This window comes from Myxine glutinosa, chromosome 7, assembly GCF_964187855.1.
Source record: "Myxine glutinosa chromosome 7, kmMyxGlut1.1, whole genome shotgun sequence".
Lineage (NCBI taxonomy): Eukaryota > Metazoa > Chordata > Myxini > Myxiniformes > Myxinidae > Myxine > Myxine glutinosa.
The window spans coordinates 102,862,352-102,868,351 of record NC_136267.1 but is presented as its reverse complement, the minus strand read 5'-3'; the positions used below and the strand labels follow the sequence as shown (position 1 = coordinate 102,868,351).

Here is a 6,000-nt window from a genome sequence, read left to right as displayed (position 1 = left end):
GACAATCAGTGACATGGTTCTTTTAACAAAAAAATCACCGAAGCGTAAAAGAAACTCACCAGATTGATATACTGAGTTCAGAAAGGCAACCCAAGTCAAGAAAAAAAATAATTCCAAATTAAATGCCAAGTACTGTATAATATATATATATATATATATATATATATATATATATTGTTACGTGTTCCTCCCCAAACCCCGGTCACGGTGTACCTCCGAGCCCCGAGAGGAGTCACGGCAGAAAGATGTGTTATTCTGTATGCCAAGGATCAATGGTGAAACCACACCAATTGTTACCAACAAGCAAGTATTGTATTAAGGTCACACAAGAATAACGGTACAGTAACAATATTAATCAAAAGTACAATCAATATATATCATTCCTATGATGGTAGCATCAGTTGCGTAATATATAACTCACTGTGCTCCAAGTGAGTGAAAAGAACATCCCCAATGTCTCTTTCCCGGCTTCAAGCCAAAGTTGATTCCGGCTTCAAGCCAAAGTCGATCCACTCCAGTGATCGTCCGTACGATGTCGTATCGAGACCTGAATCCCGTTGGGTTGACAGTTACACTGCCAAAGATTGGCGAAGGTGTCCTCGAGAAGCGACGGGGAAATCACACCTTCAGGTATGGACGTTTGACGGCTCTCAATCGGCGAACTGCAGATTTCCCACTCAAAACCCACGTTACACATGCACACACCAAATTAACGTCTGGATGTGGTGAGAATGGTTTTAGCGAAGTGAAAAACCTTGAGCGATGCGCAAAGCGCGCAAGTCAAAATGGCCGATGGCCCGTTCCCGAGTTGTAACGGCACTACAATGATTCTCCTCGGAATCAACCGCAAAAGCTGACACGCAGGTTGATCTGTCACAGCGATAACAACTCTGTCGCAGGAATCCCTTTCCCGGGAAACCCAAAGGTCACACGTGACCCCCGATCGCCAACGTTCGCTCAGGACCTTGAAGCAGCTCGGCTTCTTGTCCGACTCACTCGCTCCGCCTTCTTCTCCTCCTCTTCCTCTTCGTCGTCGTCCGGTTCCGGTTTCATTTAAAACATTAACTTTTTTACCTTTTGAAAATAGTAATCTCTTATTTCCCTTAAACGACAACAATAATCGTAAATGCAACCAAAAATGTTTACAGTGGATGAAAACCACAACAACGGAAGTGACGAATCCTTAACACTTCCCCCCCTCAAGAAAGAAAGTTTGAACATCGTGAAATCTTTCTTTGCCTGCAAAAACTCTTTTAACAATCAAAAGTAAAACTCACACCCAAATGATCAATTCACGTGAACAGCAATAATTAATATTCCCCAAAATAAAGCAACAAAACTTCCAAACAACCTACAGAAATTTCCAAAGTTAGTTCACTCTGTCCAAAGCATCAGCAACGACATTGTCCCTGCCTTTTACATGCTCAATTTCCAAGTTGAATTCCTGCAAAGCCAAACTCCATATCATCAACCTCTGATTTTTTTATTTTTCAGTTTTTGAATGAAGGTTATGGGGTTGTGATCAGAAATCCAAAGCAAAGCAAATCTATAGCACTTTTTGAAGGAGGCCGAGCTGAGAGCCAGGTTTCATGGTGGTTGGGTGGTGAGGCCTGGAAGTATTCACTGCATGGACGCATTTAGGAACGTGGAGTTCACGGGTTAGTCCGTGTAGGAATTTTGGCTCGGCTGCTCCTGAGCACTCAGTGCTTCCAACTCTTCTCTTGATCATAAAAATCATAATCACGGTTGAAGAGTCGGGTGCTGTCGTCACCTGAGTAGCGGTCCCCATCTCGGCTACCACCGTAATAGTCATCCCGTCGAGAGTTGCCAAAACTGCGCTGCTGCTGCTGGGAGCCTCCGTAGTAATCACGACTGCGGCCGCCACCAAAATTACTACTCCCACCCCGGGAGCCATAGCCACCCCTGAAACTACCTCCACGTTTTCCTCCTCTGTAGCCCCCTCGACGCCCATGGCCTGCCTTCTCTGCTGTTATGGTCCGACCATCCAAATCCTTGCCATTCAAATCCTTTTCTGCATCTTTGGCGTCCTTTGTGTTTTCAAACGTGACAAAGCCAAACCCTCTCGACTTTTGCGTCTCCCTGTCTTTTATCAGCAGCACTTCCAAGAGTGGTCCATATTTGCCAAAGATAGAGTCGAGAACATCTTCACTTGTGTCAAAGCTCAGTCCACCTACAAAGAGCTTGCCGACATTGCCTCCATCCATGACTTGTGTGTGCTGACACTTAGTTTCAGGGTTCCCGACAAGAAGTGCCTGTGCAAAGCATGACGTCAGTACCTTCTCCTTCTCTTCAGAGCGCTTCCTACCCATAGCACGAGTCGCGGCACAGGATGGAAAGATACCCGGAATCTCCTGCTCTAACTGTGCGGTGTTATTTTCCATACTAGGCTTTTCCACAAACATCGGATTACCAGAAACTCGACCACCGGCCAAATCATTCCCGATAACAAAAGAGATTCCCTTTACAGGAAGAGTGGCTTGTAAACCTACGGTGACCGGTCCTGACACCAAATCAGACTTTAAATGGATGACATGAAGTGGAGCTTTAACATAGCCACCAACCCCCCTGTAAAAGAACACTAACACCAGTTGCCGTCTTCTCTGACAATGGCAAAATGCCCTCAAGCATCAAAGATTGATGTGCTCCTGTGTCCCTCAATACCCTAACAGGTCTCTGGTTCGTTAAGTCTCCATCCAGTGACACAAACCCCTCTGAATTTAGAGGTTTGTAACCCTCTTGAACAAGGTCGTTCTGTGATGCCGTAATTTTGGCATGGGAACTTTCAGAAGGCACTGTCTGGACGATTTCTCGCATTTGCCAATGCATTCGAGAGTTGTACTAGTCTGACTCCGCTCCTGATTTTTCCTTTTCAGGGCTTAACATTGGGACATCAAATGCCCAGGTTTCTTCCAAAAAGCGCAAGTAGGCCCGGAGGAAAAACTTGTGGTCTGCCTCGGGCCCCCCGGAAGATAAGTCTGTCTTGGAACTGTAGTCTTCTGATCCCTAAAAGTCGCGGTATCAGATTTGTCCCCATAGTCAACTCTAGGCCGCCTCCATGAATATCTGTTCTCCGAACCTGATTTTCCATAACTCCCCTGGCTAACTCTAGGCGGGAAGTTAGGTTTGTGGAACCCCATCCTGTGTGTCAAGGCATAGTCATATGCCACGGTTGCTGCCTCATACAACTCTGGAACTTTCTTTTCATCCAGATGTACTTTAATGTCCACGTGGACACACTGTTTGAATTCCTCCACCAAGATCAATTGTCGCAACAGGTTGAAGTCTTTCCCAATCCCCTTCGAGTCACACCACCGATCAAACATGGTTTCCTTCATTCTGGCAAACTCCACATGGGTCTCACTCTCCCTCTTCCTGGCATTCCGGGATTTTTGCCGGTAGGCTTCAGGAACCAATTCATGGGCTTTGAGAATGGCTTTCTTCACCACCTCATAATCTGCACATTGGTCAATCGGTAAAGCCGAATAGATATCTTGAGCTTTACCCACCAAAACACTTTGCACTAACATAGTCCAGGACCCCACAGGCCATTTTAGCATTTGAGCCACTTTCTTAAAGTGTAAAAAAAACTTGGCTACCTCCTTTTCATTGAAGGGTGGAACCAGCCTCACATGCCTCCCAACATCCCAAGTGTTCTGACTAGTTGTCGAACTAGCCGGCATGGATACTACTTCTCTCCGTTCTCCCAGTAATTCCAGCTCCTTGAGTTTAAGTTCCTTCTGATACTCCATGTCACGTTCCTTTAACTCCCTTGCGGCTCTCCTTTCCTCTGCTCTTTCCTCTGCTCTTCTTTCTTCTTCAGCTCTCCTTTCCTCTGCTTTTCTCTCCTCGAGTTCTTTTTAAGCTCTCCTTTCCTCTGCTCTTAACCTGTCCTGGCTCTGCAGTTGCATCTCCATTTTCCGGAGCTCCACATTTTCTTTTTCCTCGGGTAACCAAACCAAGGCTACCTCTTTCCATGTTCCTTGTCCCACCAGAGATTCTACCACCAATGTCTGCATCTCTGCTTTCTTCATATGAACTCGATCCTCCAAGTTAAAATATTTGGCCAATATCAAGAGTTCCGATCTTTTTAACGCTTGGAACTTTACCTCATTAGGGGACGCCGCGAACCTTTCTGCGTCAAACACCATGGTGACTATCAGTTAACACCTGTTAACCTTCACACAAAAAAAATTCAAATTCTTTTTTTTTTTTAATTTGGGAATGTTGGAAAAATTCCAAATTTGGGAATTTTCGGAATGTTGGGGAATTCGATCCCGGACAAGGATGTTAGGGAATTTAATCCCGGATGAGCCCCCAATTTCTGTTACGTGCTCCTCCCCAAACCATGGTCACGGTGTACCTCCGAGCCCCTAGAGGAGTCACGGCAGAAAGATGTGTTATTCTGTATGCCAAGGATCAATGGCAAAACCACACCAATTGTTACCAACAAACAAGTATTGTATTAAGGTCACACAAGAATAACGGTACAGTAACAATATATAATCAAAAGTACAATCAATATATATCATTCCTATGATGGCACCATCAGTTTCGTAATATACAGACTTGGCATTTAATATGGAATATTTCTTTTTTTCTTGACTTGGGATTACTTTCTTAACTCAGTATATCAATCTGGTGAGTTTCTTTTCCACTTTGGTGATTTATTTGTTAAAAGAACCATGTCACTGATTGTCTGTCGCAGCAAGAAGTCAACAACAGGATTATATCACAGGTGGCGTGGCAAAATGTACGGACAGGTGCATTTGATGATTGGCTTCACAGTCGGGTATACAAGGGTTGTTGCGTTCTGTATTAGTGGAAAACAACTGCTGCACGTCTCCAAAAGTTATTGCCGCTTCCTCTGGAGATGGTTCGTCAACTCGACAATGCTGTTTGTTATGGAGTGGTGGCTTTACGAAATTACGGCATGAAACAGCGTGCTATTGCTCGGCAGTATGGCATCACTCAAGGTCAGGTGTCAAAGATCCTGAAACGAAATGCTCAGAGGGGTGTCCCTACTCCAAAACCGAGGCCAGGACGTCCCTGCAGAACCACAAGGAGGGATGATTGCCAGCTGCACCGGTTAGTCCGCAATGGCCGTACCAAGTCAGCTAATCGGCTTAGGGCTGAGTGGCAGCAACTGACAAATGTGCCTGTATCCAGAAGGCTAGTCAACCAATGACTGGTTCAAGCAGGCTATCGTGCGAGGTGTCCCCTGAGAAAGCCACGCCTGACCAGACAACACCGCCAGCGCCGATTGCAGTGGGCCAGAGAGCACCGTCAATGGCAGCCAGGACACTGGAATCACGTGATCTTCAGTGACGAGTCTAGATTGCTGGTCTGTCGTCAAGATGGCCGCGTCCGAGTGCGCAGACAAGTGCATGAAGCCGACAACAAAGATTGTATAGTGCCAAGAGTCCAAGCTGGAGGTGGTGGGGTGACTGTTTGAGCTGCTTTTCATGCAGGGGGCAAAACTGACCTGGTTGTTCTGAATGGAAACCTGAACCAGTTCAAGTACAGGGCCATTCTGGAAGAAACATTGCTTCCATTTGCTCGTGCAGCCTTTCGAGGAAACTTTGTCTTCCAAGATGACAATGCACGGCCTCATCGTGCTCGCATGATCCAACACTTTCTTGCTGAAAGTGGTGTTGAGCATATGGAGTGGCCTGCCATGTCCCCGGATATGAATCCGATAGAGAACTTGTGGGCAGAATTAGCGTGAAATCGAACACTTGGACCAGCAGCCGACCTCTGTGCGTGAATTGCAGCAGGCTATTGTCACTGCATGGCAAGCGATTCCTGTCCAAACCTTGGCAAATCTCGTGAACAGCATGCCTCAACGTGTACGTGCTCTCCTGAATGCTCGTTGGGGTTACACGAAGTACTGAACTGTAATTTTACTGTCCGTAATCCCAGTCGTAATTTAACTTTTGTTTTTGGTAAAAAATAATTTGTCTAATGTGCAAAATAAAGAGA

At 45.8% G+C, this 6,000-nt stretch overlaps 1 protein-coding gene and 1 non-coding gene across 2 annotated transcripts in view; one reads left to right on the top strand and one right to left on the bottom strand.

The window, feature by feature from the left end:
* MRPS31 (mitochondrial ribosomal protein S31) overlaps positions 1-6,000 on the bottom strand; it is a 396,402-nt gene that overhangs the window by 35,802 nt on the left and 354,600 nt on the right. The window lies entirely within an intron of this gene.
* Positions 1-6,000, top strand: part of LOC137430836 (boule RNA binding protein) — a 33,452-nt gene that overhangs the window by 9,203 nt on the left and 18,249 nt on the right. The window lies entirely within an intron of this gene.